The 26,369-nt window shown below is 43.9% G+C and overlaps 1 protein-coding gene across 3 annotated transcripts in view; it reads right to left on the bottom strand.

Annotated features, from left to right (window-relative positions):
• The window catches only part of rbfox3a (RNA binding fox-1 homolog 3a), a 482,822-nt gene that overhangs the window by 392,336 nt on the left and 64,117 nt on the right, over positions 1-26,369 (bottom strand). For all 3 annotated transcript variants that reach the window (XM_068582492.1, XM_068582490.1, XM_068582491.1), the window contains exon 2: positions 8,564-8,656. The gene's annotated coding sequence lies outside the window, so the exon portion shown is untranslated. The remainder of the gene's footprint in view (positions 1-8,563; positions 8,657-26,369) is intronic.

Here is a 26,369-nt window from a genome sequence, read left to right as displayed (position 1 = left end):
TTGTTTCTTTAACTCTGCAGAAGACTTCTGTGGCTGTTTGAAGACCCTCAGATGTAGTTGTGAGCGGGTCAAATGGAGTGTAACTTTGCCTTGGTAATCGGTTTGATGGAGTAGGTACTCAACTCCTTAGGTCTGGGAAAGAACAAGCTAAAAGCACCTTTATGACAACCTCCCAGATTTATTCCCGCCATCGGCCTTTTCGGAAGTAACGACAAGCGAGACGGAGGGAGAGAAAAGAAGTGGAGGTCTGGAGGAAGGAGGCGAGAAAATACAGCGAGGCAACAAACAATCTCAAAGAGTGATAGTGTTCCTGTCCTTTTAAAAAACAAGCATCCATTTCCAAAATGAAGTGCATCACTGAATAAATCAGTCTCAGGTTAATAAAGTTGTCATGTGTTTGATTTTCCTGAGGAAGAAGGAGGGCGAGGAAAAGGAGAAAACAAGTGCAGAAATATGACCCCGTCAGCATTATCTCCTTATTTTATTGTTTCCACAGAGGTCATCGTGAACACAGCTCCTTCACTCATTTTTACTCCAACCTTTCCTATACAACTTGATTTTTTTGTCTTGTTTTTTTCACGGTTATTTTTTTCACCACAAATCAAAAAGCTGTAAAATGTACATGAGACTGTACAGATAGAGAGCTCCCACGATGAGAGGCAGGTTTTACACACACATCACATCCCACCAACACTAGTCACAGATGCAAGTCACTGCTGTTCAGAGTTTTCACAACTTTGTTCCTCCAACCCGTTGCGATTTAATTGTTATTCTTCTTCCTTCTCTTTTGAACCTCATTCTATTTGTTTGTTGTTGTTTTTTCTTTCGTCTTACTGACCAATTGAAGTCAATCAGCCATCCCGATTGGACCTGAGAGCACTAAAGGGAGCTAATGTGATACGCTGCGCTGCAGACGGAGAGATGGCAGCCAGTGACAGCATCACTATTCATAGAGTTCGTTCCAGCTGTCCCTCGCACGGTGAAGGAGCAGACGAGAGAGAGAGCTCAGCAGAGTCCACCTGAGTGCAAACAGAAGACACATCGGTGGACATGAAAGACCAGCTTGTTGTGTGAGCTGTGAAATCCATAAGTTCAAAAAACCCGGAGGAAAAGCAGGCTGACACCGAGAGAACATGCAGATCGAACCCTTCACCGTGCTAGCCATTAGCCACTACAGCGCCATGCACGTTTTACACACAATTAAAGAAAACATTATAATAAAAAAGTATATTTCTGTCTAATAGAGATGTTCTGTTACAGAATTCTGTACGCAATCTGTTTAAAAGAGTCATATTTGAAATAGTTTGGTCATTATTAGACATCATGAGGCTGCAGAACATTTTGGAGGTGAGATTGTATTCTATATTGTTTCCCTTTATTACTTTTAATCTCATTCCTCCACAGTGCATCCCTCTCATATCAGATGTTCTGCTCTTGATCTGTTCATCTTGATCCTGCTGGTTGACTCCTCCAGTCTTTCAAGAGTTTTAGAGCTCTGTGTCTTTGACGCAAACATTCTTGTGGCCTGGAAGAAACCCAGGGATCCTGCCTCTGGTTTCTGTTGCTGTTTTGTTTTGCTTTCATCCTACGGTACGTTTGAAAATAGTCCCAATATCGTACTTCATACCGATGGAGATTGGCTTTCCACCTTGTTATGTTGGCAGAATTTCATGAAAAGTTTCCATATTTTCTGTTTGAAAATTGAAAAGCCAATGAATGTAAGGTTCCTGACTGGGATCTCTCGTGGCCGTATGAATTATGACTATTGTTTGTCAGGAACAAAGGCAGAGGCAGTGTGACGCTGTTGTAGCGCCTCAAACCCCTGCAGGGAGGACGTCTGTGGCTCCGGATGCGTCAGCAGAACTTAGACTGAGACGTGAAGCTGTGTGCTTCTGTTTCCAACCAACGTCAACACAGTGTTCCTTTAATCATGCCCATAATCACCCCTTACAATAATGAGATTCATCATAACACGTGCAACATCTTGCTCCTCTGACATGTTGCCTACGGAAAGCTCTGTTCGCGTTTGAGTCATTTAAATCTAGGCCACATCCAGTTGCTTATGGATACCACACTGAGGGGACCTGCTGTCAGTCTGAACACTGCAGCTGCCTCCAAACAACTCAGAGACCCCACAGTACACAGAGAGGTACACACCAAGTACACACAGAGGTACACACCAAGTACACAGAGAGGTACACACCAAGTACACACAGAGGTACACACCAAGTACACAGAGAGGTACACACCAAGTACACAGAGAGGTACACACCAAGTACACACAGAGGTACACACCAAGTACACATAGAGGTACACATAGAGGTACATAGAGAGGTACACACCTCAAGTACCACAGAGGTACCCATACATGTGTTGTGCAGTGACACGAGAGAGTGAGTGAGTCATTTGGCCTTCACCCCTGAGATTATGGGAATCTCGCAATGACACTTCAAGCTTGGCTGCACACACACACACACACACACACACACACACACACACACACACACACACACCGGCAGTGTGACCCTGAGCATGTGGCTGTTACCTTCAACATGGTCATTCCAGAGAGCCTGGAGGTTATCAGCGGTCAGAACACGACTCGCTGGGGACGACCATCACCATCACACTTTTACACCGAGAAATACGACTTGTGTGTGTGTGTGTGTGTGTGTGTGTGTGTGTGTGTGTGTGTGTGTGTGTGTGTGTGTGTGTGTGAGCATGTGTGAGTATGTGTGTGCACAGACAGGTTGGAAAGAAGAGAGAAGCTGTAGGCTCCGGCAAGTATGATGAAGTGTAGAACACAAGTTAAAAAAAAAAAACACTCAAGAGAGAGAGATTGAATTTTCAGGGAGGAAAGTCTTTCTAGACACAAACTCAGTCTACGATGTATCGAAAGAAGACAACACCGCCCTCCCCACACACGCTCACGCACACACACACACACACACACACACACACACGCTCAAGTGACACAAACACACAGGCAATGCTATCATCTCTATTGATCTGCAGTGTGCACGGAATTGATGAAGCTCATGAGACGCAACGTGAAGGTTGCTATCAGCGTGTGTGTGTCAGCGCTCTTTCCTCGCCGCACTGCCCTCTGGTCCCGTGCTCGTTTTCTCGCCTCTCTGCACACTGCATGCTGGGAAATGACTTATATGTGTGTGTCCCGGGTTCTACGAGCGCATCCTGACCTGCAGGAGAAGTCAGAAGCCAGTCTAACAACCCCGGAAAGAGGCGTGGCCACAAGTGGAGCTGAATGTCTGGGTGGTCGGGGGGTGTAGCGCCCCCTACTGGGCTGCAGGGCTGTACCTCTGCTAGAGGTACAGCCCTGCAGCCCCCGCAGACGGCTGTGCCAGTAACCTGCTGCGACATCCACTCTGCCACGGCTGCAGACAGACTCAGAGGCTCTGGGTTCTGGTGTGGGTTCTTTGGTCTCTTTGGTTTCCTAAGTCAGACGTGTCTCTGCTTATGTTATGTAGATTTGACCAATATGGCCTCAAGCGAGCAGCAGCTTAATGTAAACTTCTGGGTATTTTTTCCTTCGTTTTACTCCACGTTTTGAACGTCTTCTAGGCTTTTGCCTCACGAGACGAGAGGTCACGTCCAATAATCTATTTAGGTTTCTGCTCAAACAGCTTTGCTGAAAAAATGAAATGTTTGATGAGTAAACTGTGTAATATCGTCTCTACTTTGCTTTCATGTGCGTTCATGACCCATCTTTAATCCTTAGTATGTTCACCTTTTTATTCAAACGTCTCCATGCTTCGATTGGTAACCGCGTGTTTATTGTTACATCATAATTGTGGCTGAATCCCTCAGGCAAAGTCTTACAGATTGAAGGAAAGTGTTCATAAAGGACTCAGAATGTCAACGATTTGAAAGGGAGACAGAACTAAACCCTCACAGACTTTGTCCTTGAGTGTGGAGATTGTGATCTCTGTGGTGTTCATGAGAGTCAGCGTCGAAGCTTCAAGTCCCGTCTGATTGTCTGCTTATCTCCTGAGACATCGTTTCATAATGTCGCTGTGTTCTCACATGTCAGGACTGACGAGTGAGAAGCTGAGATGTGAGCAGAACTGATGGAAGAGATGCCCAAACAACGGCAATAAAACAGATCATGTGATAACCTGGAGGCAAGCCCTTCACACCGTGTGCTGTACACCTGTCTCAATAATATTCAGAGGTAACTACTTCAAGTTATTGTGTTGTTTGTACTACAAACTCTTGATGTGTTACAGCCTTCCCGACTGTAGGAAAAAAAGCTAATTGATCTCACATTGCGCAAGATATTCAGTATTAGTTGTAAGACAGAACCTGGATGCAACAGGACAATATTTTGGTTGTGGAAGCATCGTGGTGTCTATTTGTAGTCTGAGTAGTGTTGACTGCGGCGTTGATGCGACACTACCCTGTGTGTGAGGTACGCGCTCTGCATCTCACTGTGAGACACAGATGGCTTCAGCAGCCTGCATCAAAACACTGACCGCTTCAGAAATGTACCATCAAATGCACTAAACCGCTACGACACGTGGGCACGGCACGACCCAGAATGCACCGGCCAACCAGACATATCGGGAGACAAATACGGGGGAAACCATATTTGCATGTACTGTATACATGCAGATCTCTGTGACTGCGTTCTGTTTACTGTGGAGGCCGCAACTGAAAGGTCTGATAGTAAAATGTCCAGGAAAGCATCATGGTTGGACATGAAGAGACAACGTGCCTCAGATGCTTTTCTGTTGATAATTATGGAATAATGGGATTATGCGATGGAATTATATGGATGTATTCCTATAAAACTCATACTGGCACAACTAAATTCTTTATTAAAAAGTACAGCAGGGGTTCCTACTGGAGGTTATTTGGAGTGAAGGTAAAATGTCGGCAGATACTGCTGTTAAATCCGCAATGGAGTAAATAAAGTGCAGCGCTTATCCTCTCAGCTCGTGTCTGTGCCTGTGGCCTGGATCTGAGGGCCACTCGGCTGCCTCGTCTTCCCACACAAAAGAGCACCTTGCCAGGCACGTAATCCTCTCAGACCCCCTGTAGCGCCCGGAGCGCTAGATCTCCCCCTGGAGGCCGCGGCTAACCACGAAGCATTTCTAGCATCTGTGCAGTCGTCACTAAATACAAATGAGCGGAGAGCTTTCGATTGTGTGGTTGTCCGGGGGTCTAGAGAGGGGGGAATGTTTGAATAATATATTATGCAGACATTTCCCGTGATGTTTAGGTTTTTCTTCTTTTTGTCTGAGGAGCGAACGATGAGTCAGAACAGAGAAGGTTAGAAGTGGTGGGGGTGTTCACATCCTCCCAACAATGTCCCCCAAAGCTACAGAATCTGTGCTGCTTTTTAAATACTCAAATCAGCTACACTGTGAGAGCACACACACCTACACAGACACACACACTTCAGTCTAGAAAGTCTCTCAGACCCATGGTGCCTCTGGACAAGGTATTTTTTATAATTTTTTCCAGTTTCTTTTGTGCCGGAGCGACTTTCTGTGAGAGCCGTGAACGGGAACGAGCCTCCGGAGAACAACTAAGGCATTGAACCGCTATTAACAGCTCTCTCATGCGCACACAAACACACACAACTACTAAAATGAAGTATTAACCTCCCCGGTTCCATCATGGCATCCAATAGTGACGATACGTTTCTCATAAGAGCTGTGGGTGACTCAATAAAGCTCAACACTATACAGCATAACCCCGATCGTAATGTCTTATTTAGGTTATTATCCCACTTCCTAAAAATGAATTAATGCTTCAAGCCCAAAAAAAAAAAAGAAATAATAATAATAATAATGTTCTTATCGTAAGCCTGAACTATGAAATACACAAACAAAGAAAAAAGGGCTGCAGCTGGAACAGCTGGATGTGGTTCTGACAGCTGAACCAGTGTTGGGCAGCAGTCTCACCCTGCATCATCATCATCATCATCATCATCATCATCATCATCATCATCATCATCATCATCATCAGAGACTGACAGCAGAGCATCATGGATCTAAAACTCTTCTTCGTGAACATCGTCAGTACTGAGACACAAAGGAACATCCGGGTCATCTGGCTCCACTTCGCCTTCTGTTTCTACTTCCTGTCACTTTCTGTTGAGTCGGGAGGAATCTCTGCTCTTAGTGATGCATAGGATATACGTGTTACTATGGTTACCAAATATATAGGTTTTCTGAGACTGATCCGATGCCAGTTGATGAAAACCGATGTTTCACCATTTAATCATCTGGATTGATGCTTGAATCACAAATCTACCATCAGACAATAATGTGGTTTGGTAAAGTCCCCTTCTTGTCCCTGCCATTAGATATAGTGTGTGTGTGTGTGTGTGTGTGTGTGTGTGTGTGTGTGTGTGTGTGTGTGTGTGTGTGTGTGTGTGTGGGTGTGTGTGTGTGTGTGTGTGTGTGTGTGTGTGTGTGTGTGTGTGTGTGTGTGTGTAGGACCACGGCTGGCGTGGTTGAGCTGCTCCCATCTAGCCGTCGAGTCGGGGTCCCAAGGGCCAGCTGGAGCATATTTAAGAAGATTTTTTTTCTTTATTTTGCTTTCTTTCTTTATCAATCTTACTCATTTGCTTCTGCCTTGCTTTAGGTATACTGTATATTTGTCTTAACCCTTGTATGGTAGTCGGGTCGGTGGGATCCATTTACATTTTTCATCAAAGCAAAATGAATATGATTCATTATTTTTTTCAAACTCAGACTTATTGGCCTTGGCTCTTTTTCAACAAAGAACATACATCAGACAACATTTTCATTAACCGCACACCGTAACCCTAACTACACATTTATATTACACACGGGGGGTTCGGGTCCATTGGACCCAGGCTCATAAAAGTGTGGAAATTGTGTACCTGAAATAAATTATTAACCATATTTGCTGTTTATATTGCTTCTAATTGGGATGAAGAAAACATCTGTTAAGTATTTTAACATAAAATTGTTTGATCGTGTTGAATTAAACAACCTAAAATACAGCAGGTCCAACAGACCCACAACACCTGCTGAGCAACAACAAAATGAACACCATACCAGGGTTGAATGTTGTGCCGTGGTATATGTATTGTACATGCGCTCGCTGTACTTGTGAGGAGCCAAAGAGCAATAAAGTAATTATAATCTAACTTCCTTCATCACAGACAGGAGACGAGCAGCTTGTCAGGTTTTGTGTCCTGTAGTGAAGGTGTGCAGCGGGGCGTTACGCTAAAGGTTCTGATGATCCTGTTGAAACCATTATGAGGTATTGGCAACCAATTGGCCATGAGTTTTAAACATTGGCAACAACTTGTTAACATCTCATAAATAAGGACAACAGACAGCCAAATGTGCACCTCAAAATAAAAACTTGGCATTGGTGCTATTTTAATAGTCAGAACTGGAATCAAACAGCATTGCCTGTGACAACGCTGCTCGCTCACAGGCATCTGCTCCAAAGATGAGGGGGAGCTAATTAAGTGGTTTGACTTTGGGGGAAAGCTCAGTGAACCCGTCAACATCGCAAACTGACTCAGCTGACAGGAAACCACATGAAGCCGGACAGGAAAGAAACAAAACGGTGTGGACTCTCTGGAGGTGTTGAACCAACAGACGACAAACCAAGAAACACAATTCATTACCGAGCTGGCGTTAAACTGCAGAGTGTCTGCATCACTCCAAATATAAGAGAGAGAGTCCTGCTGACAACGTATGTGAGCCTGTGTGTGTGTCTGTGTGTGTGTGTGTCTGTGTGTGTGTGTGTGTCTGTGTGTGTGTGTGTGTGTGTGTGTGTGTGTGTGTGTGTGTGTGTGTGTGTGTGTGTGTGTGTGTCTGTGTGTCTGTGTGTGTGTGTGTGTGTGTGTGTGTGTGTGTGTGTGTGTGTGTCTGTGTGTCTCTGTGTGTCTCTGTGTGTGTCTGTGTGTGTGTGTGTCTGTGTGTGTGTCTGTATGTCTGTGTGTCTGTGTGCGTGTGTGTGTCTGTTTGTGTGTGTGTGTTTGTCGGTATGTGTGTTTCTCTGTGTGTGTGTTTGTCTGTGTGTGTGTGTGTGTGTCTGTCAGTATGTGTGTGTGTGTGTGTGTCTGTCATTATGTGTGTGTGTGTGTGTCTGTCTGTCTGTCATTATGTGTGTGTGTGTGTGTGTGTGTGTCTGTCTGTCATTATGTGTGTGTGTGTGTCTGTGTGTGTGTCTGTCATTATGTGTATGTGTTTGTGTGTGCGTGTGTCTGTCAGTATGTGTGTGTGTGTGTCTGTGTGTGTGTGTGTGTGTGTGTGTGTCTGTGTGTGTGTCTGTGTGTGTGTGTGTCTGTGTGTGTGTCTGTCAGTATGTGTGTGTGTGTGTGTGTGTGTGTGTGTGTGTGTCTGTGTGTGTGTGTGTGTGTGTCTGTCAGTATGTGTGTGTGTGTGTGTGTGTGTGTGTGTGTGTGTGTGTGTGTGTGTGTGTGTGTGTGTGTGTCTTCATCGTTCCTGTCCGTCCTCCACTACAAAGGCAGCACATGACACTGCAGCATTCAGACGTCTGCAGTGAGTCTTCGTCTGATCCCCAGGTGAGCAGAGGTGTGGAGGCCTACCTGCTGGAACAGCTGTGCTCTTCTGTCTGGGACGCTGAAGAGATGTGAGGAGCTCCTGTTAGACCGTCAGCATCTCCCCGTCCAGTCAACCGTCTGCAGGAGGAAGACAGACACACAAAGACACACCGCTCAATGGATGTACTTCAACCTCCATCAGAGTCAACAAACCTCCGTCATCTCGGAGGCGGGACCCACACGGGTCCAGGCATCGACACCAGGAGCTGTGCCAGATCAACAGCCATCAGTCAGCGAGCGCAGACACTAGAGGAACTGCGCACTCAGTGCCTTGCTCGAGGGCGGCTTGACAGCAGCAGATTTCCCATGAGCCTTAGCTTCGGTCAATACTCTAACCTTTGCAGAGGCATCTGTCAATATTCAATGGTGATGACTTTACGTCAATGTAAGGTTGGATCTTAAGGATACATAAGGGAGGAAAGGTATCAAGGAAAGACACACACACACACACACTCACACATCTAATAGCAGGGAAAAGAAACAAAGGTGACTTTACCTTCCACCTCCAGCAGCTAAATGCTACAGTTTATTTCTCTGTAGTGGACATCCACCCTGGCTGAGGTGGTTCTAGTCCACCATCAGCTGTTCATCATCCCTCTGGCTTTCAGTGTGAAGGTAACTTCTCTCTGAGCATTTCATGACTGCTAATCATGCAGACTGTTCTAGTCAAAGTAATCATGAAAGACCACCAGAAAATGAGGACTAACTTTTTGTTAGATATCACATGATACCCACATGACATAGCACACGCTGTATGAGTATACGTTGATTCATGTGATATACACGTCAGCGCTGTACATACAAATACATGCTAATGAACCAGCGATTGGCTGCTGTTGGTAACCATCTGTAGTTTGTGCGTAAAATATTTGATCAGTGTGCAGATTCCACTTTCCTTGTTCAGGTGACAATCTGAGACTGTTCCCTAAAAACGCTTTTGTGTACAGTTGATTAGGACCCGTAGTTACAGGTGTGGTCGGGCAGCACCGCCACGTCGCAATGAATGTGACGGAAGTGAAGGTGGAAGTCATGTGACGTGGTGGAAAGAGTTAGTATTTTAAGTTATGCAAAATACTCAAGGTAGTAAAACATAGGTCATGTAGATTAACCACAGATATTACCTGTGTATTACCTGATATTACCTCAGTCATTTTGTAGATTATTCATTTGTCGTGTTTAAAAAGAGAGTTTCCAGAAACATGTTTTGGGGAAACAGTGTCTAAGAGTGTAGGAAGCGATGACCTACAGGTTGTTTGGGTTGGAGGACTCTTTTCTGTTGACTTTGGTGGTGATATGGTAACTAACTTCCTTCTGTGTCACAAATCAGGGACATAGACTCAATCCCCATTGTTAGTCTATTCAGTGACACACATTACATGACAGACATTCATCTCAATGAAAATCCTTTAGCTTATTCATTTGAGGCCTTTCACGTAAACTCCATTGTATTCCACTACACTGCAATATAGCATACTATATGATACTCATAATAGTTCTCTTTAATCATGTTTATATATGTACTCTGTGTTCTTTATGCCACACTAACGGGCTTGATGCCGCTGATGCTGGTTGAGGGAGTGTGTTGGGACTGTGGTGCATATTCTATGAAGCGGTTGGCAGCCTGCTGGAGCTGCTGTGTTATTGGACCGTAGCTCTGAGCAGCAGAATGGCAGACAAATGTATAATTAAACAGCAGCAATCATGAGACTTGCCTCCTCTTTGCCTTCAGGAGGATTCTGTCTTCGTGGCTTCCCTCTATCATCTCACCGGGTGTCTTCAGCTCCTCACAGACGCTCTTCAGTTCTCCAAATGTAAAACCAGAAGGTAACGTGTTCCCAATGTCTGGATTAAAACGGGACTGTGTACGTTTATTTTTTTTTAAATTTACAAATGTAAAGGATTAACATTGACTCACTAGCAGAAATGTTACATTTTAAGACAATAAGTTGATGAGAAGACAATTATTTCTCCAATTATTTTAATAATAATTCTTGTTAACTCTTGATAATACTCGTTTTAGTCATTTAACATGAATGTTGAACTGTATCTTGTTTCAACTCCTCACATGTGAAGATTTGCTGCTTTCCACTTTTTATGGAAGTGTAAGTTGAACATCTTTGGGTTTCAGACTTTGGCAGCGACAACATTTCAAAATGTCCAGCTGGACTCTTGGAATGATGCTGGGAATTATTTTTTTATGTTCATACATGTAGACAATACACGAGAAGAATATATTGATATCACTGTTTATAGTTTTGAAGTAGGATATGAATTTACCTTCATAACACAAGCTCTAAACAGCTGATGATGTATAATTAAAACTACTAATGCAAAGATTTTTTTTTCAATCAAAGCACATACTTAAAATAATAACCCAATAATTAATTTCACAAATCAATTTAATTGTGTGTTATTATGCAAATGACCACTAAAGATGCCAATAAAAAGGAAAAAGGACACATTTAGAACGGTTTAGTCTTGAGTGTCGCCCGTATGCACAAACTAAAGTTCTACTTGTTTCTTCTGGTGATACTGAGCTGTAACCTCAACTAAGGTTTCACTTCTGGTTCACGTAATACAAAAAGTCATTCCAACAAGAGCAGCAACTGTTTTCCACAAACATTTGTTCCATTTTAAAAGCATTAGTGTTTCTTTTCTCTTGTTCACTCGGGTGTTCTTCTGTCCGAGGCAGAATTAAGATGAGTCTTCAGAGCATAATTTAAGTTCCTGTCTTCTCCTCTGGCTGGATTACTCATCCACCGTCCACACGTGTGTCTTTTCTCTCCTCCTCTACCTCACCCCACATCTCTCAGTAGCTCTTCATCTCTCTCCGTCTGTTTCTCTCTCTGTTCTCTCCAACCGCCTCTCTTTGTTTCTGCAGGCTTCTTCCCTCTCGGCTGCGTGCCGTCCTCTTCTCATCCAGAGGACGTCATGTGAGAGACTGTAATGATCAATAGAATCTGATGACTAATCAATCAACATTTTATAAATACAAAAGCTGCCATCAAACATTTTAAAATGAATTATTGTCATCAGATATCTCACAGCTATATATATATATATATATATATATATATATATATATATATATATATATATATATATATATATATATATGCACAGTTTAGCTTTACTCACGATCTGAATTATGTTTCTGAGGCTTTTACACCCTGGCTGTAAATGTATGTAAAGTGATGGAAACACAGTTCACTTTAAAATGTATTGGCACAAAATGTTTAAAAATATTGAAATTAACAATTCAACTTAGACAAAAGCATCTGCAGGCCTTTGGGTCGAAAGAAATGCAGATAAGTGGAATCCTGTTTTGTGTATTAAGAGGCCATTAGTCACCCAGCTTCAGCAGCACTGAATGATAATGTGTTATTTGTGAATAGTGTTCGGAATACTAGATTTTTGAATCAACATCTAATCTCACCACACGTGTTAAACAATACTGGTCATTATAGTCAAAGAGTGCCTTCAATGGTTCATTGTGCTGCAAACCAAAAGTCTCAAGGAAAGAGTGACGCTGTGTATCAAGTGGCTTTGTAGCTGTGACCGTAACAGTGCAGTGTGTGCACACTTTGTTTGTTGGTCAACAAATGCTACAACATCCTCAAGTCAGTCCAAGTCCCCGTGTCCTGCTGGCCAGCTGCTGAAGGGGGGACCCCCGAGATTTTCACCCGGGCTCATTTAGGATGAGGCGACCTTCTTGAGCTCGAGGAATCTCCTTTTAGTGACGAATAGCTCCTCAATGTTCTGTTGGAGCGGTTGTTAGTCAGGTGCCAAACCTAGCGGTCACATTCAGAATGACGGTCCAACCGGTTCCAAGCTGTTTACACCAGACCGAGTGAAGGTGTGAAAGATTCTTCTTTATCTCCTTCAACACAACTTCTTTCAGTTTTCACATGAACAACCCAGTTCAAGAGTGAACATTCAGCAGAGTTAGAGCACTGGCTTTAGCCCATGTGTCGTACGAATCAGTGTGTTTCAGATATTCTAAATATCTCTGTGATAAATGCCTGTTGAAAATGTCTCTGCAGTTTTATAGTGTAAAGGTTTTTGCTCTATGACCTCGCAGAGATAAACAGACCAATAGGTAAACAGTACACATCTCAGGATCCTCACCATTGTTCCTATGGACCATTATTCCCAAAGCACAATAGTCAGAAGAAATGCTCTGCAGGACCCTCATGGCATTCATTTGAAAAATAATCACTCACTCTGCAACAAAAAGAAGCACATGGCTAATAAGTATGCAGGAGATGTCATCAGAGCTCTCCTCCTGGCAGAGGATGACCCGACTCCCTGGTTGGTTTGTTGGATGTCGGCATGAGGAGTGAAATTGGTTCTGGTTCTGGAAGTATAAGTTCTGATAAGGTCCTCTTTTATAGAAGTAGCCATGTTTCTCTGTTTGTTGTGTGTGTGTTTTCGTGCAGTAGGCGTATGTTAGACAAATGGGCTCGCGGTCAAAGGGGACATTTTCAGACTGGTGGGGTTTAGGGAATAAAGAGCCAGCGGCACAATGGCATGGCACCACATCTCATGGGTCTTTTGACAACAGCATCTTCGTGACCATCCTCTTGTTAATCCCTAACGCAGACGCCATACACCACAGTGAGCTCCTCCACCCGCCAAAGAGCTCTATTGAATGAACCGTCTATCAATCCGGCTGCAGCGTGAGTCAGCACACAGACACGGCCACAAGCAGCTTGTATTGGCTTCTTGTCAACCAAGCTTTGTCATCACCCAGCAGAGAGTGTTGCAGTGTGTCTGCTGACCCCACTGGGTCGTTCCTGGCGTATACAAAGATACCTGGAGTTCTATCAAGACAGCCATTCAAAATGAACTTGATTTCATATTGTTTTAATCTGAAAAAGACCCAATGGAAGCCGTTCTTATTGGCTGAGGAAAGGTTTTTGTGTTAAGTGTGTACTCAGAGAGAGCATTTCTGCTACAAACACAACAAGGCAAACTGACAAACTCAACAAGCTCAACAATTACCTTGCCAGCGCCTCCGCCTGCTGAATTAGCATATTTAAAGGAGAGTTCCACTCGAGGACAAAGATAATGATGGTGGGCCCAGAATAGCTGCGATGAACATTCATGCTCCCGAACTCGTACATGTGTGTGTGTGTGTGGCCACGGTTATGCATGCCATTCCACGTCAGCTATCGGCACGCATGTTTATGTAATCTCAGTGTCGAGTTAATGTGTGAGGACAATATGTAAAGGACACAAAAGTGTATGAAGTGGTCTTTTCATGCAGCCTGAGGCTTGTCTGACAGGTTTGAAGCCAGTGGAAACATAATGAGCTCAATCAAGCATCCAACACACACTGCCGTTCAAAAGTTTGGGGTCACTCAGACACATTTTCAGTTTCTTCGCAAGTTCTCACATGGAATAGTCTTGACTTCTAAGAACAAGAAGAGACTGGCGAGTTTCACATGAAAGTCCTCTTTTTCTGGCCTTTTTGAGAGTTTAATGGAACCCACAAATGTGATGCTCCAGATACTCAACCCGCTCAAAGGAAGCCAGTTTTATAACTTCTCTCACCAGCAGAACAGTTTTCAGCTGTGTGACATCACTGCACAAGGATGTTAAGGGTTTTCTACTCATCCATTAGTCTTCTGAGGCGATGAGCAAACACAATGTACCATCAGAACACTGATAGCTGCTGGAAATGGGCCTCTATACACCAATGTAGACGTTTTATCAAAATGTATTTCTGATTAATTTAATGTTGTCTTCATTGAAAAAAAACTGTACTTTAGCAGTTAGGTAGTGTATGTTCTTCATCCTGTATCCTGTATCCTACTTATCTTTTCCTCCACAAAGTTTAGAAATTCAAATATGCTTAAATTCAGCGGGAAAGCAAGAAAACAATGACACAAGCACACGATTATGAACGTATTTGTAATAAACAATAAAAACTAAAATATGTGTATAAGCAACGTATTTGTAATACGTTGATCATGGAGAAAATATGTTTCTAGTCAACGTAATTGAAAATACGTTTGGGGGAAGGTCATTTGTAGGAGACGGGGTTCCCGGTATGGTTCCCTGTGAGCCGCCGTCGCAAGAAGGTCTCAACTACAATTTGTCTTCTCTGTCGATTACATCATGTGTCAGAAAGTCAGTGTTTCCGAGTCCCTCCTGATCCGTCAGCTCTGCAGTTAAAGGATCAGTGTGGTGGTTTAGTGGCGTTGATGTTGCACATTGCAAACAACTAATTGCCGCTCCGCTCGGCCCCCCTTCCCCAGAACCACTGTGGCCTCCAGGTGAGGAGAGCTATCTGTAGGAGCTACTCTTAGCAATGCTCTGCTCTTCTTCAGGGTTAAATCACTGCTTTTTCATTGATGTATAGAGTGTATAATCTAAGAAAAGACATTCAGAACAGGATTATAATTTACTCTTTACCGCAGCAAAGTCCCTATGTTAGCTATACGTTAATATCTCACGAGGAACACATGTACAATGTCCCTAAAATAAGCAACATTTGTGAGTGAAGTGTATTGAATGAAGAACACACGTTCCTGTCTGCGTCCTCTCATGAGCTTCTCTGGCTTCAGGGTGGAGGAGGAGGCTGCTTTGTCTCCGCCAAAGAGAAGACAAGAACACACTAAGCTAAACAATTAGGCTACACAAAGACAGCATCTGTTGTAGCTTGTTTGTAAAGCACAAACAAACAAAAAATATGCTTTTGGCCAATTGTGTGTGTTGTGCTTGTGTAAACATAGCTGTGCTGGATGAGAGACTGAGGACGGAGTCCAATGATTAAGTTTGATTAGGTATTTGATTTTTACTCCCAAATATTGTTAATATTGTTACAATACTACCAAATATTGTTAATAATGTGACAATATTATACTTCCAAATATTGATAATAATGTTACAATATTACACTCCCAAATATTGATAATAATGTTACAATATTATACTTCCAAATATTGTTAATATTGTTACAATATTATACTCCCAAATATTGTATTGCACGTACAGTACACACACACACACACACACACACACACACACACACACACACACACACACACACACACACACACACACACACACACACACACAGCCCGGCAGAGAGATCAGAGGAGAGGCTCGCACAAACAAGCAAAGTAAAAAAATAAATTAAAAAAAGGAAAAAGAATAATGTAAATAATAAGAATAACTTTTGTCAACGTGGTTACAAGACTATATGTTTTCTTACGGGCAGATCAATAAATAAAAGTAATAACCTGCCTGATTGTGGTTTCCAGTGTTTGAAGTCACGTTGTCGTGTTCCTGACCGTCATCACTCACTGAAGGGTCAAAGCTTTACGTTATATTTTGCAATTGTGATATAACAGCAAAATGACAATTAGTAAAATAAAAAGAAGTTTTTCTGACCCGTTTTAAAAAAGCACCAAATGACCATGACCTACTTCAATTCAAAAACACGTCATTTTAACATTTTCTTGTCATGTTGACAAAACATAATACATATTTTTGAAATGTTCTGCTCTTCCAAATTGAAGGTATTTAGACATTCCTTGGAGAACAGTAATCCATTCAACTTTACTAAAACCAGATCAACACAATCTCACACAACTCTTTCACCTTCAGCGCTGCTGCAAACAAAGTTGCTCACTATTGACGATCAATAGTGATCATTGATCAAGCTGAAATGCTTTCAGTCACTCCACTGTGACTTTGGTTACACTACTTTAGGGTTTATTGAGCTGCGTTTTAGCTTGTGCGCTTTTGAACAGGCTTTTCTAATAATTCTTAAAAGCTCAAAGCAGCACAACTCGGTCAGTCTCAAACGCCAACGCTCACTTTGGTAGTGCTGCATATTGTCAGCAGGAAATGCAGAATAAAGACATTAGCAGCAGTGTATCTTCCCGTTCCACATATCTCCCTCCGTGACATGATGGTCAGAGAACGACAAGCACCACTGGCTGGAGAGAGGAAAAAACTGAAGCCCGGAATTGGAAAGTGTGTGTATGTGTGTATGTCTCCAAGCCCGGATGGTAATTGTCAGGGTTTGGCAGGGCAATCAGTTCCACGCCACTGAGCGCCACGTCTCGACATGTTCTACAGCAACTCTCAGTACACACACACACACACACACACACACACAGACACACACACACACACACACACACACACACACACACACACACACACACACATTCCGCCTGACCCCCCACACCTGTTCACTGGTGTGAGACGGAAGTAAGAACCCTGTTCCCCACTGCCTTCGCTCAGAGGAACAAAGGAACAACCTCCTACCCCACACACACACACACACACACACACACACACACACACACACACACACACACACACACACACACACAGAGACTACATGTCAATGCTGAAGATGCCCTACCCTCAAATTCCTGGTGCATTCAAGTTCAAGCTCAACACACACACATGCAGAATCCCAGGAAGCTGCTACTGACGATGCATCCCATAATCACACTGATGGCTCACTGACACGGCTGTCCCTTCAACTGAATGAAGAGAAGATGAAGTGAGGAAAAGACTTCATATGGTATGCACACCGTAACACATAAGCTAGCATCGTGACAAACACACACTCATAACGACACACAGAAACACAGGTCTCATACACACTCGGACCTGAAGCTGACCCCGGCTGACGATACCGGGCGAGAGGCAGAGTAGAGTAGAGAGTCGTAGTAAATGTAATTTTACTCACTAACAACGCTTGTCCAGATAAAAGAAGAGAGGACTTCATATAATATTTGACATATTCAAGTGAATATTTCAGAGAAATATGCTCATCCAGAGGGAGCGCTTGAGCTATCGGTCTTCATCAGGTGGATCTCCCTGATACGTTGAGTTTAGTTGGGCCACACATGTAGCCTGAAAGAAAGACTCAGACATCACTCAGGCTGAAGTTAAGATCCTTTTTCAATGATGCTGGAATTGAACCTCCATGTGGTTCAATTGAACATGATCCGCCCCAAAAGCAGGAAGTGGACCACAGAGCAGGGCTTCTGATGGGCTGGACGGAGGAGAGGACCGGCCTGACTGTTTGTCACAACATACAGAATATGATGAATACAGCTCCACAACAATAGTGACATTTATTGAGTCATTAAGGAGATAAACTGGAGGAGAAGGGATTCCTCTGCACATCAGTGCCGAGTCAGAGGTTTACAGCAATATGTCAAAGTCTGCGATCCTGTCTGTTAAAGTAGCAGCTCCAGACAAAAAGAGACGAGAAGAAATATGTCCTCCCTCACAGCATCTAAAAATATATACTTATAGAAATATATATATATATATATATATATATATATATATATATGAATTTCACTCTGAAACGAACCATGGTGTGTAACGTATCGCGTCTCTAAATATAAATATGATTTTATACCTGGGTTTACAGCAGAGGTTTAAAAAGCAGTTGTCTTTATTTATTTTACCCTACCATTAAATGTAATTTCATACTGCGCTATGCATGTAGAAAAAGCTGAAAATGATATGTATCTTGCGGGATATTAACCACAGCAGTCATTCATCACAAGATCCAAACACAAGCGGACTTTGTGAATGAGTCATGAATCAGCTGCTGGGCGGCTGACCTTTCACTGGAAGACAGACCAAGCACTCTCACACGACACCTTCAAAACGTGTTCCTGAGTCACACACTTTCACACAGGATGTGTGTCAGTGTGTGTGTGGGGGGGAGGCTTAAATGTGTGCATGCAAACATGCCACCCACACAGAGACACACACACACTCACACAGACACACACACACACACTCACACAGACACACAAGACGACACGAGAGATGCGGCACCTTCAGAGAAACATAACGGCCTCCACATGGCCAGCATCTTGTGGATGGACACATGAGGTGTGTGTGTGTGTGTGTGTGTGTGTGCGTGTGTGTGTGTGTGCGTGTGTGTGCGTGTGTGCGTGTGTGTGTGTCTGTGTGTGTTCTGCTGCCCCAAGGGATTCCAGATCCTCTCAGCAATCAGACGAGCACACACTGTCCAGTCAAACTGAGTCTACACACACTCCCTCACATTAACCACATTATGCTGACACGACTCAGCGGTTTGACGACATCCATCAACAAAACATTTCCCAAGTTTGTGTTGAATAAAATACTAAAGTAATCATCAGTATGGCCATCAAAAAACAATCTTTAAATGAAATCTTTCCTTGCTGCTCCTCTTCGTCTTGGGAGTGTGTGTGAGTGTTTTGGACCAGCCCAGCATCAACGAGCTACACTCTCACATCCAAGCCGTCCACAAACAGGGACGCGTGAGCTGACAGGAAGCTTGACAGTAGAAAGCGGCTAGCGTTAGCAGCTAACGATGTAACCGACATAACAGTGACTAATGTATCCATTTAAAATGTTTGGAATTATTGATGTGATAGTAGAGATGATGCTCTGCAGCACTTCTGGTTCAGCCCACAAATAAATACTTCACGTGTGTTGCAAATGACTTCATTGTATGTCTGATGGCAATTTATGAAGTATATTATTAATCAATCAAGGGAATATTCATCAAATGATATGATATAAATGGCTGAAATTCTCTCTCTCTCTCTCTCTCTCTCTCTCTCTCTCTCTCTCTCTCTCTCTCTATATATATATATATATATATATATATATATATATATATATATAATTGTGTGTGTTTCCTCCTGCCGGGTGGATCGAGTGTGTACCTGAGCAACACAAGGTTTCAATAAACACAAACATGGAGGAGCGAGTGGGACAGGTGCTTCTGTCTGGACTCGTGTGAAACCCTATTTGTTGCTTTCTGAGGCACCATGATGACAGAGAGAGACGTGCCAATAACAGGACTCTCCACTGTGAGCGGGGCGTCTCCTCTCGGGGTGCAGCGGAGCGTTGGACAGCTGTGGGGTTCGTCATGAAGACAGTTCTTTTGCTGCATAGTTCATACGCTCAAACCTCAGTTATTACTGCTGTGGAATGTAAAAGCACCAAACATGTTAAGTTATATTGGCTACATCATAATTTATTCGACTAACGTGTTTCCACTGTCTAATTAACTGGCAAAGAAAATAAGAAAAACACCTGAAGCGACTGTAAAAACCTTCCTGACAATATTGTGAATGTTTAATCAAATTTAGTTGCTTCCTTCCAGATTTTCTAATGAGATAATTGGATTAAAAAGCGCTCGGATGGATAATTGGCTTTGTATTTACTTTTGAAAATGAAGTGTGTGGTGGGTTAGACGAGCGCCGGCCTGATGTCAACGGTGAGAACCAGTTCCACCGTCGTGGCGCCAGGATGCACGGCCCTCCTCGCCGCTGCTGCGTGAGTTCACACATGAGGATGAACATGTAGTTTAGCAGAGTGTCGCTGGGCAACATGTCCACCAGCTGCACTCGCCACTCTGGACGTGTTTTTAACGCAGCGCGCTCGTAATTAACACATCCATTAATCAATTAATGTCAGAGGCAGGCCAACAGGCAGTGATGTAAGCCGTGCTGGTGGTGGAGCGGAGTCACTCTTCCTCTCTCATCAGCACCGCCCCCCTCTTCCTCTCTCATCAGCACCGCCCCCCTCCAGCTCTTTCTGGAAGACTCTCCCTATTTCCACACCCCACTTCCCCTTCCCTCTCCACTGTGTTGTCCCTCTTCACTGTGCTGTGTTGTGTTAAGCCTCTTTAGTTTGAAAGAGGACAGCCATCCATGGAGGAACAGTAATTAGAGGACAGGAACTGGCAGCTGCCTGCTAAAAGAAAGGAAAAACAGGCGATAAAAATGGGAAATGGGAGAAAGGCGAAAAAAAAGGAAAGACATAAATAATAAAACATAATCCCCCGTGTCCGGTGAAAAAGAGGCACTACCCCATCCCCCACACCCCCCCACCCTTTATCTCATCTTTCTATAAATATCCCACTCTATTTTCTGCTTTGGCTGGACGCGCAGTTTAAGCAGCGAAAGGAAGGCGAGGGAACAGAGAGAAGAAAGAGGGAGGGAGAAAAGAGGAGTGAGGAGGAGGGAGATTGTTCCAAGTGAAGGGATGCCAGCCTGTGCATGTCAGCATTTCCAGGCTGGCAAGAAGGAAGCGCCCGGCCCTCCTCCTCTGGGTGAGCTGATGAGGCAGGGAGCATGGGGGGGGGGGGGGGGGGTACAACGGAGGTCTAGTTACACAGAGTCTGCTCGGCTCCGACCTGGAGGGAGCGTCTCAGGCCAATTGTGAACGCCGCCCTGGCACCATGGAGACGACCTGCCTGTCACACACACACACACACACACACATGCACACACGCAGACACGCACGCGCAAACACACGCGCACACAACCTGTCCATCCCAATTCCTGCCCGGTGTACCCGGCCTGTCAGGCGCGGTGTGTCAGAATATTTATCAGCAGGGAAAACAGCTTGTCCTCGTTGCTGCTGTCATGTATGCCAGAGGGGAGGGAGAGAGAGGGAGGGCGAGAGAGCAGTGGACGGACAGGCAGCACTACGTGTGGATGCTATTTGTTGACTTGTTGTCGTTATAAATGGCTGATATTGTAATGGGAGCAAACACTGTGTAAAAGAAGTGGACGTAGTCATCGTGACGTCATCCGTTGGTTTGTGGACTGCTGTCATGAAGCCTTCAGTTCGACCGTTTGGCCGTCGCCATCTTGGCTTTTTTGCAACCGATGAAGATAGTGAACATGTTTGGAATGCGGAGGAGTGACGAAGAGAAGCCGTATGCGTCTCTGGTTGCGGCAGCGACCTGTCAATCACTGTGTAGCCCCGCCCTAAAGCATCCCCTGCTTTATGGTCTGTTTGACTCTAAACTAAATGAACATCACGCTGTATTGAAGATGTGAAACTAAAGATTGAGACATAAACTCACGTTTACTGAGGGAATACATCAAGACAGAAGTAGAGTCATTTATATAGACTTCTATACACCCAGAGGAGTCGCCCCCTGGTGGTCAGGAGAGAGAATGCAGCTTTAACACATGAAGCATAGACTTCTATACAACCAGAGGAGTCACCCCCTGGTGGTCAGGAGAGAGAATGCAGTTTTTTAAGTCACTTCCGCTTCACTTTGCAGAACCGCCTGAATAAGAGTCTGCCACATTCTGACATGATGGACATGAACCAGGTTGATCACGTGTTCAGTGGTGACTATTGGACGTTAATCTGAAGTCATCTCAGCTCACACTGATTCCACAACAATGGTATCAAAATGTGCCATACGGGTGACACTATGATTTGGCATCACGTGTTAAATAAAAGTGAGCATCATAATAATGACCTATCATCAAACTCCTCAGCTCTACTGCTTGTAAGGCCGGTACAATTTGCTTTTTTTCCGACGATCATGGTACTTCGGAGGTGATTCAACTGCAATTTTTAAGTATGACGATTCTACAAATATTGCCAATTGATAAACTGTGGAAAACCTCTGCGTTGACACAGTAAACATGTTTGACTTTCAGGATGTGTACTCAGAGATGTCCTGAAGTCAAATATATCCGTCGCTGTCAGGAATCATGGAGCAACGTGTCTTCATACCACCTCCAGTGTTTCAATGTACAAATAGCAGATTTGACTTTGGACTCAGATCTAAATTGATACAATAACAATGATACATAAAAAACATGCTTGATTCCATGTCTGTGATTAGTCTGAGATGTCCTCAATTACAATGAATCATTGTCAGGAATGGAGACATTTTCCTCACAAAGTGTTATTTTGTTGAAATAGGTACAAGGATATCATGTTTCTACTTATGATGAATAGAATCAGTCCAACTCATTTGTGTTTTGCGTCCTTTGTATATTTTATTTTGAAAACTCTGAATGCCGTGAACCTTTTTTCCCGTCAGCTGTGTTGTCTTTATACATCCGTGCTGATGTCGGTCTGAGCTGTTTGGATGAATTTATGGTGAATGTCAGTGTCTGGGTTCACTGGAAAGGTAGTGTCGGCTGATTTGACTCCAGAGATGCGAGTGACAGCTGGCTCCACCGCGGTCGGCTGGTGTTTGGTGGTTTTACTAGTTCTCTGTGCTTGGCAGAGTTTGCGTTCAGCTTGAGCCGTGATGTCTAGTTCAGAACACACATTTACCGTTTACCAATTTGAAGCATTTGGAATATAATCATATCGAGTCGGGCATTAAAAAAACCATTAAAAAAATGAGATACTTAAGTGAATTTTATTTTTCAGTGGTCAGCTTATGAGAACTATTGACACAGGGCGTGTGCTCCCACGGCTTGCACCACATGGGGTCTGCTGAAAGATCAAAGTAAACACACACAGTGGACGTGGAGGTCAACACACCTGACCCGCCTGCAGCTGGTCCTCTGCTCCTTCCAACCAATCAGTGGAGATGAGGTTTCACTCCCTGATGAAACACTGATGAAACACTCCTGGTCTTTCCTGCTCTTCATCTTGCTCTTACTGGTCATTACAGTCATGACCAATGACAGAACTGGAAAACCTGTGTGAACCCGCCTCAGCACAAGGTCAGGGTTCTTACGGAGAGGAACACTTCAATGGCTGTTCAAATAAATAAAATATAGAAGCCAAACATTTAGTTTAACAGTGTCACAGAGGTTTGGTGTAAACATATACACTGAATGTAATCACTTTATCTCCCAGGCCTTTATTTGCTTCACTGAACTCAACTGGCCTTTAATTTGGACAGGCGTCCATATGGGACACTGTTGCTCAGCAAATGAAATTATTCATCCAATCTGGTATGAATGTTTCTTGTATAATTGGGCTACTGAATAACATATCACTCAGGAATCATTGGATAGATCTTCATTCTGTCACCACATTTCTTTCGTCTCTCTAGTTTAACGTCCCGCTAAATTAATTGTACTTCGGTGTTCATTTACGGTCCGTAGAAACAACACAACCGATTGGAATGTGGAGAATCTAACCGATGGTTTGATATATGTGTTGACTGAGACGACCCTGGTCTAATGGGGACCTTTGTTATTGGTCAAACGTGGAGCCACGACCAGCCAGCAAGAGTGACTTGGCTTCTAACTGTTGCTGGGCTTTTTATTGAATCATATTTTATAGAACTTTACTTCAGCTTCAATGTCACTCAGTCTGAACTCCATGTTGAGCTTTTTTTTGAAGCATTCAACTGGTTCATCAGTGAAGAGTTTTAAGAAAGTGGTGTGTAAAATGTAAAAGACGAAACTGTTCGTTGCAGTCAGAGGTTCTTTTTTCATTTTTTTTTTTGCATGCACACAATCTCACCATCTGCTCTCTGTCAGAAGCTCGGTTTGGATGTCTGAGGTTTGTTAAGAGGCGTTTTGTTCTTTTGCAATTGTACAAGAGAAGCAAAGAAAAGAATAACCGGCACAGGACCGTCCATATATCTTTCAGATGGCTCCGGCACATTGTGCATTTAATTGGGAATCAAACTCGACAGGTTACATCAACGGCAGAGCGAAAAGAAAAGAAAAGGTTCCCTCCACGTTGAATCTCTCCAGTCTCAGACTGAGCGAAACGCGCGTCGCCTCCACTTGTAACAATATTTGGCTATTTTGGTTGATTGCCTTTCATGTGAGCTTCCCGTCTCGGCATGGTGCCTCGTCTGCCTGCAGCTCGCCAGCTTCAAAAGCTGAGCTGACCTCATTTCCCTCTCCTCCCGCTGAGCGCAGCCCGCTGCAGATGGTCAGGCACGGGGAGCTGATCGTCACGCTCACAACAACACATCTTTGTTCCATTCACCTCCGCTCTTTGACGGCCAGTTAGGCGGCGCGTGCTTGTGTTTGCGGGGCCGGTGGATGCCACTGCGACGGTCATGGTATCGCTTCAAATTTGGTTTGTCGCCCCGACAAACACTGCTGCTGTAAAAGGGAAACGATGAAAAAAAAGCAAGATGGTGAAGGGAAGTTTATGGTTGGTGGAGCCACACACTGTGGATCCTGTGTGAAGGTTCACTGGAGCCAAAGGAAAAAGACAAAATATAACACTGGACAACGCTACAAATTGGGAACATATTTAATTTGGAAACATGTTTTGAGTGTTTTTGATATGACATCATAACATCCAGACCCGTCACCTTCCTAATCGGTATTTCTGGCCTGTGTACCTCGCGTCAGTCACGCGCCAGAGATTGACTGGTTAATTAGACGCACACGTACACGGATAAACACACACACACACACGCGCAGTACACATGGAGAGGCTTGCACCAGTCGATCTTGTCATGGGGTGATTGAGGTTTTAATTAAAGTGAGAGACCACGGGGATACACGCGTACCCTTGGTCACATCTCCACACATAAATAACTGGGCAGTCAGCTGAGGAGGACGCGGCTGTGTGAGAACACTGGGAGGGCGCTGCTGCCGCACACACACCTCACACACACAAGTTGCATTCTGAAAGAGTTTCTCGGGCAGCGCATGTGGTTCATCTGCGTCATCGGCAGTTTCAAAATATTGAAAACAAAATTGCGTGGTGCAATTTTATGGTGGGAGCGTCAAAAAGAGTTATTCTTACTGGACAGAGTCAGTAGCATGAGGAGCCACAACGCCTCGCTGCTGATGCTGTCAGGTCCAGGCCCGCGGAGCCCCTCCACAACACAATAGATCTGACGTGTGTATTGTTGTCCTGAATAAAGTGTGTTAGGGCTTTTCATTGAAACAAAAACGACTACACACCAAATCATCCAATAATCACATCAATTAAATTACACTAGTAGCCTATACAAACACAATGTAGGCCTATAAACACATTAATAAGTAGACATGGCTTTGTTGTGTCTTAATATCTGCACCACTGCATTTCAGTAACCGACACACGCACACACACACACACACACACACACACACACACACACACACACACACACACACAGATTCTAAATCCTTGTTTCGTGGTCTAATAATAATGCATTTTCTAAATTTTTTTTTTTTTTTTTAAACTGATGCATTAAAATACATATTTTTATGTTGATGACCATGAATCTGAACGTATTCAGTCATCCGTAAAAATATGTTCTGATGCCATGTGCTTGTGCTTCTTAAGTTCATCATACAGTGTGTGTGTGTGTGTGTGTGTGTGTGTGTGTGTGTGTGTGTGTGTGTGTTTGCTGTGTGTTACCAGCATGCTGTGCATGAGGAGAGCAGGATGAAGCATTCGCCTTTCCGTTTACCTAACATTTCATTTGATGATTCCTTTATATGTTGACAAGCTGTTCTTATCTGTGCTGTATTTAATTAACCTTTTTGTAATCTTTATTTTAACACTTTGACTTCACAATATTGTTTTGATGAAGTCAGCAGCCGGTGCTGAGCGGCAGCTGGCACGAGAAGCGTGACTGGAAGCCAATAAAGGGCAACCAGGTTTCAACTACAGTCCCCTCGTCAGTGTTGTGGCCCAGCAGGACACATCCACCTTTAGCAGGTCTCAACTCTGAACAATACAAACAACAACAACAACAACAACAACAACAACAACAACAATGGTATTTCTCGCTCAGGCTGCAGTGATACAAAGTCACACCTGAGGCTTTAACACACAGATGGGTCATTGTGATTGGCCGGGGCCCTTTTTGACCGGTGGGAGTTGAGTGTTGACCTGGAACAACCTCCAAGTGTTGGCCCGGCGGCCGGTGGCGGAGGGTAAACGGCCCCGTTACCGAGCCCTCCCCATCAGGGTGTGTTTGACAGCACAGCGTCAGTGGTACACTCCCACACGGTGGAGCACATGTAAACGCCGTCCACACAGAGCAGCACGACAGGAGCTGAGCCTCGCCGTGCAAACAAACTTAAAAAAAACAAAACATGGGCAGATTAAAACG

This window comes from Clinocottus analis, unplaced genomic scaffold, assembly GCF_023055335.1.
Source record: "Clinocottus analis isolate CAN_PGR_092001 unplaced genomic scaffold, fCliAna1.0.p SCAF_19, whole genome shotgun sequence".
Classification (NCBI taxonomy): Eukaryota; Metazoa; Chordata; class Actinopteri; order Perciformes; family Cottidae; genus Clinocottus; species Clinocottus analis.
Note: the sequence above shows the minus strand (reverse complement) of the source record. Positions and strands in the feature narration are given on the sequence as shown.